General features: G+C 49.1%; 1 protein-coding gene across 3 annotated transcripts in view; it reads right to left on the bottom strand.

Moving 5' to 3' along the window:
* The window catches only part of LOC135054597 (oocyte zinc finger protein XlCOF6.1-like), a 219,385-nt gene that overhangs the window by 85,888 nt on the left and 119,550 nt on the right, over positions 1-13,947 (bottom strand). For 2 of the 3 annotated variants that reach the window (XM_063957777.1, XM_063957779.1), the window contains exon 1: positions 8,514-8,594. The exons of the other annotated variant lie outside the window; for it this stretch is intronic. The gene's annotated coding sequence lies outside the window, so the exon portion shown is untranslated. Of the gene's footprint in view, positions 1-8,513; positions 8,595-13,947 lie in introns of those variants that run through there. 3 annotated transcript variants of the gene reach the window in all.

The raw sequence follows: 13,947 nt of genomic DNA, 5'->3' as shown, positions 1-13,947 counted from the left end.
CGTCCTTGAAATATATATTTTCAATGCTCTGACAACGTCCAGCAACTTGGAATCCTCCAAATCGCTAGTAGCCGCAGGCACCACAATAGGCTGGTTCAGGTGAAACGCTGAAACCACCTTAGGCAGAAAGTGAGGACGCGTCCGCAGTTCTGCCCTGTCCGAATGGAAAATCAGATATGGGCTTTTATACGATAAAGCCGCCAATTCTGACACTCTCCTGGCTGAAGCCAGGGCCAGTAGCATGGTTACTTTCCATATAAGATATTTCAAATCCACCGATTTGAGTGGCTCAAACCAATGGGATTTGAGAAAATCCAAAACTACATTAAGATCCCACGGTGCCACTGGGGGCACAACCGGGGGCTGTATATGTAGTACTCCTTTTACAAAAGTCTGGACTTCAGGAACTGAAGCCAATTCTTTCTGGAAGAAAATCGACAGGGCCGAAATTTGAACCTTAATGGACCCTAATTTGAGGCCCATAGACAATCCTGTTTGCGGGAAATGTAGGAATCGACCCAGTTGAAATTTCTCCGTCGGGGCCTTCCTGGCCTCACACCACGCAACATATTTTCTCCAAATGCGGTGATAATGTTGTGCAGTCACCTCCTTCCTGGCTTTTACCAGGGTAGGGATGACCTCTTCCGGAATGCATTTTTCCCTTAGGATTCGGCGTTCAACCGCCATGCCGTCAAACGCACCCGCGGTAAGTCTTGGAATAGACACGGTCCCTGCTGAAGCAGGTCCCGTCTTAGAGGTAGAGGCCACGGATCTTCCGTGAGCATCTCCTGAAGTTCCGGGTACCAAGTTCTTCTTGGCCAATCCGGAGCCACGAGTATCGTTCTTACTCCCCTTTGCCGTATAATTCTCAGTACTTTTGGTATGAGAGGCAGAGGAGGAAACACATACACTGACTGGTACACCCATGGTGTTACCAGAGCGTCTACAGCTATTGCCTGAGGGTCTCTTGACCTGGCGCAATACCTGTCCAGTTTTTTGTTGAGGCGGGACGCCATCATGTCCACCATTGGTCTTTCCCAATGGACCACAATCATGTGGAAGACTTCTGGATGAAGTCCCCACTCTCCCGGGTGCAGATCGTGTCTGCTGAGGAAGTCTGCTTCCCAGTTGTCCACTCCCGGGATGAACACAGCTGACAGTGCTAACACATGATTTTCTGCCCAGTGGAGAATCCTTGCAGCTTCTGCCATTGCCCTCCTGCTTCTTGTGCCGCCCTGTCTGTTTACGTGGGCGACTGCCGTGATGTTGTCCGACTGAATCAACACCGGCTGACCCTGAAGCAGAGGTTTTGCCAGGCTTAGAGCATTGTAGATTGCTCTTAGCTCCAGTATATTTATGTGAAGAGACGTCTCCAGGCTTGACCACACGCCCTGGAAGTTTCTTCCCTGTGTGACCGCTCCCCAGCCTCTCAGGCTGGCATCCGTGGTCACTAGGACCCAGTTCTGTATGCCGAATCTGCGGCCCTCTAACAGATGAGCACTCTGCAACCACCATAGCAGAGACACTCTTGTCCTTGTGGACAATTTTATCCGCTGATGCATCTGCAGATGCGATCCGGACCATTTGTCCAGCAGATCCCACTGAAAAGTTCGTGCATGGAATCTGCCGAATGGAATCGCTTCGTAAGAAGCTACCATTTTTCCCAGGACTCTTGTGCATTGATGCACAGATACTTTTCCTGGTTTTAGGAGGTTCCTGACTAGATCGGATAACTCCCTGGCTTTCTCCTCCGGAAGAAATACCTTTTTCTGAACAGTGTCCAGAATCATCCCTAGGAACAACAAACGTGTCGTCGGGATCAGTTGGGATTTTGGAAAATTCAGAATCCACCCATGTTGTTGGAGCACTACTTGGGTTAGTGCTACTCCGACCTCCAGCTGTTCTCTGGATCTTGCCCTTATCAGGAGATCGTCCAAGTAAGGGATAATTAAGACGCCTTCTCTTCGAAGAAGGATCATCATTTCGGCCATTACCTTGGTAAAGACCCGGGGTGCCGTGGACAATCCAAACGGCAGCGTCTGAAACTGATAATGACAGTTTTGGACCACGAACCTGAGGTACCCTTGGTGTGAAGGACAAATTGGAACATGAAGGTAAGCATCCTTGATGTCCAAGGACACCATAAAATCCCCTTCTTCCAGATTCGCTATCACTGCTCTGAGTGACTCCATCTTGAACTTGAATTTTTGTATGTACAGGTTCAGAGATTTTAGATTTAGAATCGGTCTTACCGAGCCGTCCGGCTTCGGTACCACAAATAGCGTGGAGTAATACCCCTGTCCCTGTTGTAGGAGGGGTACCTTGACTATCACCTGCTGAGAATACAGCTTGTGAATGGCCTCCAATACCGTCGCCCTGTCGGAGGTAGACGTTGGCAAAGCAGACTTTAGGAAACGGCGAGGAGGGGACTTCTCGAATTCCAACCTGTAACCCTGAGATACTACCTGCAGGATCCAGGGGTCCACCTGCGAGTGAGCCCACTGTGCGCTGAAATGTTTTAGGCGACCCCCCACCGCCCCTGAGTCTGCTTGTAAGGTCCCAGCGTCATGCTGACGCCTTTGTAGAAGCCGGGGAGGGCTTCTGCTCCTGGGAAGGAGCTGCTTGTTGCAGTCTCTTACCCTTTCCTTTGCCTCGGGGCAAATAGGAATGTCCTTTTGCTCGTTTGTTCTTATAGGAACGAAAGGACTGCGGCTGAAAAGCCTGCGGCTTTTTCTGCTGGGAGGTGACCTGGGGTAAAAAGGTGGATTTTCCGGCCGTTGCCGTGGCCACCAGATCCGATAGACCGACCCCAAATAATTCCTCCCCCTTATACGGCAATACTTCCATATGTCGTTTGGAATTCGCATCACCTGACCACTGGCGCGTCCATAAACTTCTTCTGGCAGATATGGACATCGCACTTACTCTTGATGCCAGAGTGCAAATATCTCTCTGTGCATCTCGCATATAAAGAAATGCATCCTTTAACTGCTCTATAGTCAGTAAAATACTGTCCCTATCCAGGGTATCAATATTTTCAGACAGTGACTCCGACCAAGCCACGCCAGCACTGCACATCCAGGCTGAGGCGATTGCTGGTCTCAGTATAACACCCGTATGTGTGTATATACTTTTTAATGTATTCTCCAGCCTCCTATCAGCTGGATCCTTGAGGGCGGCCGTATCAGGAGACGGTAACGCCACTTGCTTTGATAAGCGTGTGAGCGCCTTATCCACCCTAGGAGGTGTTTCCCAGCGCGCCCTAACCTCTGGCGGGAAAGGGTATAATGCCAATAACTTCTTTGAAATTAGCAGTTTTCTATCTGGGGTAACCCACGCTTCATCACACACTTCATTCAGTTCCTCTGATTCAGGAAAAACTATCGGTAGTTTTTTCACACCCCACATAATACCCCTTTTTGTGGTACTTGCAGTATCAGAGATATGCAAAGCCTCCTTCATTGCCGTGATCATATAACGTGTGGCCCTACTGGAAAATACGTTTGTTTCTTCACCGTCGACACTGGATTCAGTGTCAGTGTCTGGGACTGTGTCGACCGACTGAGGTAAAGGGCGTTTTACAGCCCCTGACGGTGTCTGAGACGCCTGGACAGGTACTAACTGGTTTGCCGGCTGTCTCATGTCGTCAACCGACTTTTGTAGCGTGCTGACACTATCCCGTAATTCCATAAACAAAGCCATCCATTCTGGTGTCGACTCCCTAGGGGGTGACATCACCATTACAGGCAATTGCTCCGCCTCCACGCCAACATCGTCCTCATACATGTCGACACACACGTACCGACACACAGCAGACACACAGGGAATGCTCTGATAGAAGACAGGACCCCACTAGCCCTTTGGGGAGACAGAGGGAGAGTTTGCCAGCACACACCCAAGCGCTATAAATATATATAGGGACAACCTTAATAAGTGTGTTCCCTTTATAGCAGCTCAAATATTATAAATATCGCCAATAAGTGCCCCCCCTCTCTGTTTTTACCCTGTTTCCGTAGTGCAGTGCAGGGGAGAGTCCTGGGAGCCTTCCTCGCAGCGGAGCTGGGCAGGAAAATGGCGCTGTGTGCTGAGGAGAATAGGCCCCGCCCCCTTTTCGGCGGGCTTCTTCTCCCGATTTTTTTGGAACCTGGCAGGGGTTAAATACATCCATATAGCCCCAGGGGCTATATGTGATATATTTTAGCCAGAATAGGTATATTACATTGCTGCCCAGGGCGCCCCCCCCAGCGCCCTGCACCCTCAGTGACCGCTGGTGTGAAGTGTGCGGAGAGCAATGGCGCACAGCTGCAGTGCTGTGCGCTACCTCATGAAGACTGAGACGTCTTCTGCCGCCGGTTTCTGGACCTCTTCTCTATTCGGCATCTGCAAGGGGGTCGGCGGCGCGGCTCCGGTGACCCATCCAGGCTGTACCTGTGATCGTCCCTCTGGAGCTAGTGTCCAGTAGCCTAAGAAGCAAATCCATCCTGCACGCAGGTGAGTTCACTTCTTCTCCCCTAAGTCCCTCGTTGCAGTGAGCCTGTTGCCAGCAGGACTCACTGAAAATAAAAAACCTAACAAACTTTTTCTAAGCAGCTCTTTAGGAGAGCCACCTGGATTGCACCCTGCTCGGACGGGCACAAAAACCTAACTGAGGCTTGGAGGAGGGTCATAGGGGGAGGAGCCAGTACACACCACCTAGTGGTCAAACTTTTAAATTTTGTGCCCTGTCTCCTGCGGAGCCGCTATTCCCCATGGTCCTGACGGAGTCCCAGCATCCACTAGGACGTCAGAGAAATAAGATTTTTTAACCTACCGGTAAATCTTTTTCTCCTAGTCCGTAGAGGATGCTGGGCGCCCGTCCCAGTGCGGACAACATCCTGCAAAACTTGTATATAGTTGTTGCTTACATAAGGGTTATGTTTTCAGTTTCGATCAGTTTTGGAGTGATACTGGTTTTGTTTCATACTGTTGACTGGTTCGTGTATCCCATGTTATACGGTGTGAATGGTGTGGCTGGTATGAATCTTGCCCTTGGATTTCCAAAATCCTTTCCTCGTACTGTAAGTCTTCTCTGGGCACAGTTTCTCTAACTGAGGTCTGGAGGATTGGGCATGGAGGGAGGAGCCAGTGCACACCCATACCTAAAGTTATTTTTAGTGCCCATGTGTCCTGCGGACCCCGTCTATTCTCCATGGTCCTTAAGGAGTCCCCAGCATCCACTACGGACTAGAAGAAAAAGATTTACCGGTAGGTTCAAACTCTTAAAGTGCCAATGGCTCCTGGTGGACCTGTTTATACCCCATGGTACTAATATGGACCCCAGCATCTTCTACAGACTACGAGAAAAGGATTTACCGGTAGGTAATTAAAATCCTATTTTTCTGTCTGTCTTCATTAATGCACACTGTTCTGTATCATGTATTGTGCAATTACTTGCTCCCCAGGACAAGGTGCACACAGGGTTAAGAATCTTGCATTTCCTGGGTGTGGCTGAATTGGCGTGTGTGAAGGTGTAAAGGATTGTGGGATCCAGTATGCGGGGCTTCCTATGCTGACTAAAAGCCGGATGATTGATAGGGCTGGTGGGGCATATGTCTGAGTTATAGCTAGCTAGCTTCGTGGCTGAGTTGCTGCTTTTCCTAAATGATTCCCACTCTCTAATAATATCACTTACAGGTGAGCGTGGAATATCCAGCAGGAATAAAATCTCACGAACAGCCGTATTGCAAAGGTGGTATCATCTTATCACAGTACCATGCTCTTCAGAGCAACCCATGAGACCCGGTGAGAGCTGGGTGTGAGGGGGAATATATACTGCGGGCACGGTGAGAGCTGGGTGTGAGGGGGAATATATACTGCGGGCACGGTGAGAGCTGGGTGTGAGGGGGAATATACACTGTAGGCACGGTGAGAACTGGGTGTGAGGGGAATATATACTGCGGGCACGGTGAGAGCTGGGTGTGAGGGGGAATATACACTGCAGGCACGGTGAGAGCTGGGTGTGAGGGGGAATAAATACTGCGGGCACGGTGAGAGCTGGGTGTGAGGGGGAATATATACTGCAGGCACGGTGAGAACTGTGTGTGAGGGTGGAAAATATACTGCGGGCACGGTGAGAGCTGGGTGTGAGGGAGAATATATACTGCAGGCACGGTGAGAACTGGGTGTGAGGGGAATATATACTGCGGGCACGGTGAGAACTGGGTGTGAGGGGGAATATATACTGCGGGCACGGTGAGAACTGGGTGTGAAGGGGGAATATATACTGCAGACACGGTGAGAGCTGGGTGTGAGGGGAATATATACTGCGGGCACAGTGAGAGCTGGATGTGAGGGGAATATATACTGCAGGCGCGTGAGAGCTGGGTGTGAGAGGAATATATACTGCAGGCGCGTGAGAGCTGGGTGTGAGAGGGAATATATACTGCAGGCACAGTGAGAGCTGGGTGTGAGGGGGAATATATACTGCAGGCACGGTGAGAGCTGGGTGTGAGGGGGAATATATACTGCGGCACAGTGAGAGCTGGGTGTGAGGGGGAATATATACTGTAGGCACGGTGAGAGCTGGGTGTGAGGGGGAATATATACTGCGGGCACGGTGAGAGCTGGGTGTGAGGGGGAATATATACTGCGGGCACAGTGAGAGCTGGGTGTGAGGGGGAATATATACTGCAGGCACAGTGAGAGCTGGGTGTGAGGGGGAATATATACTGCGGGCACGGTGAGAGCTGGGTGTGAGGGGGAATATATACTGCGGGCACGGTGAGAGCTGGGTGTGAGGGAGAATATATACTGCTGGCACGGTGGGTGTGAGGGGGAATATATACTGCGGGCACTGCGGCTGTAAGGGGAATATATACTGTGGGCACGGTGGGCTTGAGGTATAAAATTAACTGCAGGCGCCGTGAGAGCTGGGTGTGAGGGGAAATATATAATGCAGGAACGGTGAGAGCTGGGTGTGAGATGGACTATATACTGCGGGCACGGTGGGCGTGAAGGAGAATTAATATTTACTGCAGGCACGGTGGGCGTGAAGGGTAATTTATACTGCGGGCAAGCTGGGCGTGAGGAGAATATATACAGCAGGAACGTTGTGTGTGAGGAGGAATATATACTGCGGGCACGTTGGAAGTGAGCGGTAATATATACTGTGAGCACCTTGGGCATGAGCATTAATATATACTGCGGGCACGGTGGGCGTAAGGGTGAATATATGCTGTGGGCTCGGTAGGGCGTAAGGAGGAATATATACTATGGGCACGGTGGGCATGAGGGAAAACATATACTGCAGGCACGGTGGGTGTAAGGGGGAATATATACTGTGGGCACGGTGGGCATGAATAAGAATACATACTGTGGTACGGGGGGCATAAAGGGGAATATATACTACTGGAATGGTGGGCGTGATGGGGAAAATACTGCGGTCATGGTGAGCGTCGGGGTATACTGCGAGCACAATAGGCGTGTGGAGGAATTTATACCGTTGGCACGTTGGGCATGAGGAGGAATATATACTGCGATCACGGTGGGCATGAGGGGGAATATATACTGCGGGCACGGAGGGCGTGATGGGGAATATATACTGCGGGCACGGTGGGCGTACAGGGGGAATATATTCTGCGGGCACAGTGGACGTGATGGGGAATATATACTACGGGTATGGTGGGCGTGAGGGGAATAAATACTGCGGGCATGGTGGGCGTGAGGGGGACTATATGCTGCATGCACGGTGGGTGTGATTGGGAATATATACTCCGGGCACGGAGGATGTGAGGGGGACTATATACTGCAGGCACGGTGGGCGTGAGAGAGAATATATACTGAGGGCACGGTGGGCGTGTATAGGAATTTATACTGTTGGCACGGTGGGCATGAGGGGTAATATATACTGCGGGCACGGTGGGCATGAGGGGGAATATATACTGCAGGTACGGTAGGCGTGTAGAGGAATTTGTACTGCGGGCACAGTGTGGGTGTAACGGGTAATATATACAGCAGGCACAGTGAGCATGAGGGGGAATATATACTGCGGGCACGAAGGGCGTGATGGGGAATATATACTGCGGGCACGAAGGGCGTGATGGGGAATATATACTGCGGGCACGAAGGGCGTGATGGGGAATATATACTACGGGTACGGTGTGCGTGAGGGGAATAAATACTGCGGGCATGGTGGGTGGGGGGGACTATATACTGCGGGCACAGTGGGCGAGAGGGGGAACATATACTGCGGGCACGATGGGCGTGAGGGGGAATATATACTGTGGGTGTGATGGGGAACATATATTGTGGGCACAGTGATTAGGAGGGGAAAATATACTGTGGACCCAGTGATTGGGAGGGGGAACATATATTGTGGGCACAGTAAGTCAGTGGGAGGAGGGTGCATGTATATATAAATACTGTGGGGGTCACACCCTCATAGCCCCGCCCGCCCCGCCCCTCAGACCTGCCTTATTGCCCCTATACCTAATTACATCACATCTCTCTCATTACACATCTACAGAGATACTCACCCCCGGCCACACACCGTCCGTTCTTAAGAAGAGAAAGTTACACACCCCACTTCCGGTACGTTCCTTCCTCATTTTTTGCGTTCCACCAAACAAAATGGATCTGCGTTCCACAACACTTCCAGTCTGAGCTTTCCACTGCACTTCCGGGATATGCGTCCCACAGCGCTTTCAGTGCTGTAGAGTGCAGACGCCTGATCGCCCTCTCTGCGGATTGTAAGTGGATATCCGGTGTGTGATATTGCAGGGGAGCAGCCTGTGGTGTCCTGTTGTTATTATACAGGTGGAGCAGCCCTGTGGTGTCCAGTTATTTTGATACAGGGGGAGCAGCCTGTGTTGTACTGTTATTATCATTATACAGGGAGAGCAGTCTGAGGTGTCCTGTTATTATTATTATTATACAGGGGGAGCAGCCTCTGGTGTCCTGTTATTACTATAAAACAGGGGGAGCAGCCTGTGGTATCCTGTTATTACTATTATGCAGGGGGAGCAGCCTGTGTTGTCCTGTTTTTATACAGGGGGAGCAGCCTGTGGTGTCCTGTTGTTACTATTATAAAGGGGGAGCAGCCTGTGGTGTCCTGTTGTTATTATTATACAGGGAGAGCAGCCTGTGGTGTCCTGTTATTACTATAAAACAGGGGAGAAGCCTGTTGTTATTATACAGGGGGAGCGGCCAGTGGTGTCGTGTTAATAATATACAGGCAGAGCAGCCTGTGGTGTCCTATTGTTACTGTACAGGGGCAGTGGCCTGTGGTATCCTATTATTATTATTATACAGGGGGGGCAGCCTGAGGTGTCCAGTTATTACTGTTATACAGGGGGTGCAGCCTGTAGTGTCCAGTTATTATACAGGGGTAGTGACCTGTGGTGTCCTGTTACTATTATACAGGGGGAGCAGCCTGTAGTGTCCAGTTATTATACAGGGGGAGCAGCCCGCGGTGTCCTATTATTATACAGTAGGAGTGTTCTGTGGTGTCCTGTTATTATTATGCAGGGGGAGCAGCCTCTGGTGTCCTGTTATTACTATTATACAGGGGAAGCAGCCTGTGGTGTCCTGTTATTACTATTATGCAGGGGGAGCAGCTTGTGGTGTCCTGTTATTATTATACAGGGGGAGTGGCCTGTGTTGTCCTATTATTATGATACAGGAGGAGTGGCATGTGGTGTCCTGTTAGTATTATTATTATTATACAGAGGGAGTGGCCTGTGGTGTCCTGTTATTATTATACTGTGGGGTCCTGTTATTAATACTATACTGGGGGTGCAGCTTGTGATGTCCTCTTATCATTATGATACAGGTGGAGTAGCATGTGGTGTCCTGTCATTAATATTATCAGGTGGAGCAACCTGTAGTGTCCTGTTATTATTTTTGTACAGTTGAGCGGCATGTGGTGTCCTGTTATTAATATTATACAGGTGGAGCGGCATGTGGTGTTCTCTTATTATTATACAGTGGGAGCGGCCCGTGGTGTACTGTTATTAATATTATACAGTGGGAGTGGCCTGTGGTGTCCTGTTATTATTATACAGGGTGAGTGGACTGTGGTGTCCTGTTATTATTATGCAGAGAAAGTATCCCTTGGTGTCCCCTTATTAATATTATATGGGGGTTATGGCCTGTGGTGTCTTCTTATTATGATATAGGGGGAGCGACATTTGGTATCCTATTATTGTTTTTATACAGGGGGGGTGGCCAATGGTGTCCTGTTATTATTATACAGGAGGTGCAGCCTGTGTTGTCCTATTATTATTATACAGGGGGAGTGGCATGTGGTGTCCTGTTATTATTATATGGGGGGAGCGCCCTATAGTGTCCTGTTATTGTTATACAGGGGGAGCAGCCTGTGGTGTCTTGTTATCATGATACAGGTGGAGTGGCATGTCGTATCCTTTTATTATTATACAGGTGGAGCGGCATGTGGTGTCTTATTTATATTATAAAGGTGAAGCAGCATGTGGTGTTGTGGTATTAATATTACACAGGGGAGCAGCCTGTGGGGTCCGGTTATTGGCATTATAAAAGGGCGGAGTCTGTGGCGTCCTGTTATTAGTATTATGCAGGGGGAGTGGCTTGTAGTGTCCTGTTAATATTATGGGGTGGGTACAATTGCCGATGCTCGGGATGCTGGCAGTCAAAATACCGACTGTGGTATCCCAATCGTGAGAATCCTGATAAGAGCAAGGTAAGTATACTCACTTTTCACCAATGCCCCCCTAACCGTAACCCACCTTTCCCACAGCCTAAACCTTACCCCTCTTCCCGGCATTCCAAGCAGTGTCGGGATTCCGGTGTTAGTATTTTGACTGCCTGGATCCCGACCACTGGAATACTAAACGGATTCCATTATTATAAGAGGGGAGTGGCCTGTGACATCCATTTATTATTATTATTATTATACAGGTGGAGCTTCCTGTGGTGTCCTATTATCATTATTATTATACAAGGGAGGGGCCTGTGGTTTCCTGTTATTATTATACAGAGGGAGTAACCTGTGGATTCCTGTTGTTGTTGTTATTATTATTATATGGGGAGCAGCCTGTGGTGTCCTGTTATCATTATTATTATACAGGAGGAGCAGCCTGTAGTGTCCCGTTGTTGTTATAATACAGGCGGCGGTGGTAATATAAGACAGACATTGTCTGGCAGTGTCAGATATATCCTGAGGCAGCTCTTCCTCTCGGCTTCAATTCCTTTTGCGGCCCAGGGGGAAGCTATAGTGGGTCTATGTACAGCACCTGTGAGGGAGAAAATGGACTACAGGCATCCCTCCACACGCTTATCTGTCGGTTCATTCAGTGAGGTGGCAGTGGTGACAGGTAGAGTAGATGACACCACAAGACGGGTGACATCGGAATGCACCGGCGGTGGAGTTTCCCACGTATTACATAACTCAGCAGGGAGAGGAAAACAAGCTAGCATATTTTTAGACAGGGAGAATTTCTTTCCTGGAGAAGACCAGGGTTCCTGACATATGTCTACCAAATAGTCAGAATTTGGTAAAATTACTTTAGTTACCTTCTGACATTTAAATTTATCAGGTTTCTTAGACGCAGCAGTGGAATCTACATCATCATCGATTTGTAGAATTAGCTTAATAGCCTCCACTAGGTCAGGGACATCAACCTGGGTTGTAGGGTCCTCGTCAGAAGCAGCTTTATCAGTGTCTGACGGATCAGTACACTCCCCATCCTCATCAGACAAATCATCTGATATATTGGTGGATTGTGAGGAGGAAGCGGCCCGCTTAAAAGACCCCTTGACCGCAGAGGGACGTGGGGTAGATTTTTGTCTAACCATAGATTGATTCAATTGTATCTGGGTAGACAGAGTATCCGCCCAGGTGGATTTACCATAGGAACAATATGTGGCTGCAATGGCACAGGAGGTCCCATAGGGGGCATAAGGCGTGTCACAAGCATATTAAGCATATTTGAGAACGCCACCCAAGGTAGCTCCTGATTGGCTACAGGAGCAGTGGGCTGACTGGGAGGTGTATGGCACATATGACACATACCATCCATCAAAATTTCCCCCTCAGGCATATCCCTAGCGCATGCGCTGCATGATACAGGAGCATACGTGGATGCCCCGCCCTTTGTGTTAGACATTTCAGTTAATGTAACAGCAGAGCGAATGAGTACGATACAGCCAGAGTACAATATCTGCGAATAGATCCCCTAGTGACAGCATACACAGTTCACACCTGCATCTAAATCCAGTACTATGTGACTGCGCACACAGTACACATCACCAGCGAATAAATCCGGTATGATGTGACTGAGTACACAGTAGAATACACTTAACTGTAAATACTGTGAAGCACTATATATGAGACCCTGACGCAACTAGTTCCTTAGGGTACAGTATACAGTGATAGTTATAACTTGTGATACACTGAAAGTGAAATTCACTCAGCAGATACAGGCACACACAGTCACAGTGACAATGCAAATAATTATTTTAGTCAGATAAAACTGGACTAGTGTATATATAATATATATACACTGCTCAAAAAAGTTTCTGTCTAACCAGAGACTAAGTTGTTGCAGTTGGTGGGATAAATTTTCCGCCCAAGTGGATTTACCATAGGTACAATCTGTGGTGGTAACACCACAGGTGGCCCCATAGGGGGCGCAAGGCGTTCCACCAGAGTACCTAGCATGGCAGTGAATGCTGCCCATGGTGGCTCCTACCCAGGTGTAGGAGATGCTGACTGACTGGGTTTCATATGACAAACAGCACAGAGACCATCAAGTAATGCTTCCGCCTCTGTCAAACCTGCAAACAATGTTGGACTGGCCCACAGGAGTACAGGGGAAACCACTGATGGGCCCCTCTGCCGGGGGCCCCCCACCTTCCCCTCCAGAGATAAAGGTTCCAGACTGTGCACTTGAATTATACATTATATATGTTACCTTATACTGCACAGGACTATTTTGTATTTTCTACAGTGCATTGCTGTTATTAATCTGGTATATTATCATGCATACACTAGCAGTATTTACTATATAACTATATTAAGGAGCTCAGACCATGTACTCCCTAATGGTTAGCCAAGCATATGTGGCAGCTGGCCACACCCCCTCTGGAGTGGCCACACCCCTAAACATGGGCCCCTACCACTGCATCCCCCCCGGTGGGCCCTTCATGCCCCAGTCCGACACTGCCCGCGAAGCATACTCTGCATGTTGCAGGAGCTTCCACTGATTTGGTGCCTTTTTTGTTAGACATTGCACAATGGGGGTCATTTCCGAGTTGTTCGCTCGTTGGTGATTTTCGCAACGGAGCAATTAAGGCAAAAATGCGCATGCGCTAAGTATTTTAGCACAAAACTTAGTAGATTTACTCACATCCGAACTAAGAATTTTCATTGTTGAAGTGATCGGAGTGTGATTGACAGGAAGTGGGTGTTTCTGGGCGGCAACTGACCGTTTTCTGGGAGTGTGCGGAAAAACGCAGGCGTGCCAAGGTAAAACGCGGGAGTGTCTGGAGAAACGGGGGAGTGGCTGTCCGAACGCAGGGCGTGTTTGTGACATCAAACCAGGAACGAAACGGGCTGAGCTGATCGCAGTGTAGGAGTAAGTCTCGAGCTACTCAGAAACTGCTAAGAATTATTTATTTGCAATTCTGCTAATCTTTCGTTAGCTATTCTGCTAAGCGAAGATACACTCCCAGAGGGCGGCGGCCTAGCGTGTGCAATGCTGCTAAAAGCAGCTAGCGAGCGAACAACTCGGAATGACCCCTCACGTAAACAAGTGGACTTACAAAGAACGATATTATAGCCAGATAAATTACATTAATCTGTGGAATATACTGTCAAAGTCAAAAAATATTGCAGTACACACATCACGTACAAACTACGCACAGATGGCCTCCGTGGGCATACTTGCTCTGCTCTGCGTGCGCATATTCGCAGTTTGCGTATGGTCGCTCCCG

This window comes from Pseudophryne corroboree, chromosome 3, assembly GCF_028390025.1.
Source record: "Pseudophryne corroboree isolate aPseCor3 chromosome 3, aPseCor3.hap2, whole genome shotgun sequence".
Taxonomy (NCBI): Eukaryota; Metazoa; Chordata; class Amphibia; order Anura; family Myobatrachidae; genus Pseudophryne; species Pseudophryne corroboree.
This window is presented reverse-complemented; position numbering and strand designations above follow the sequence as displayed.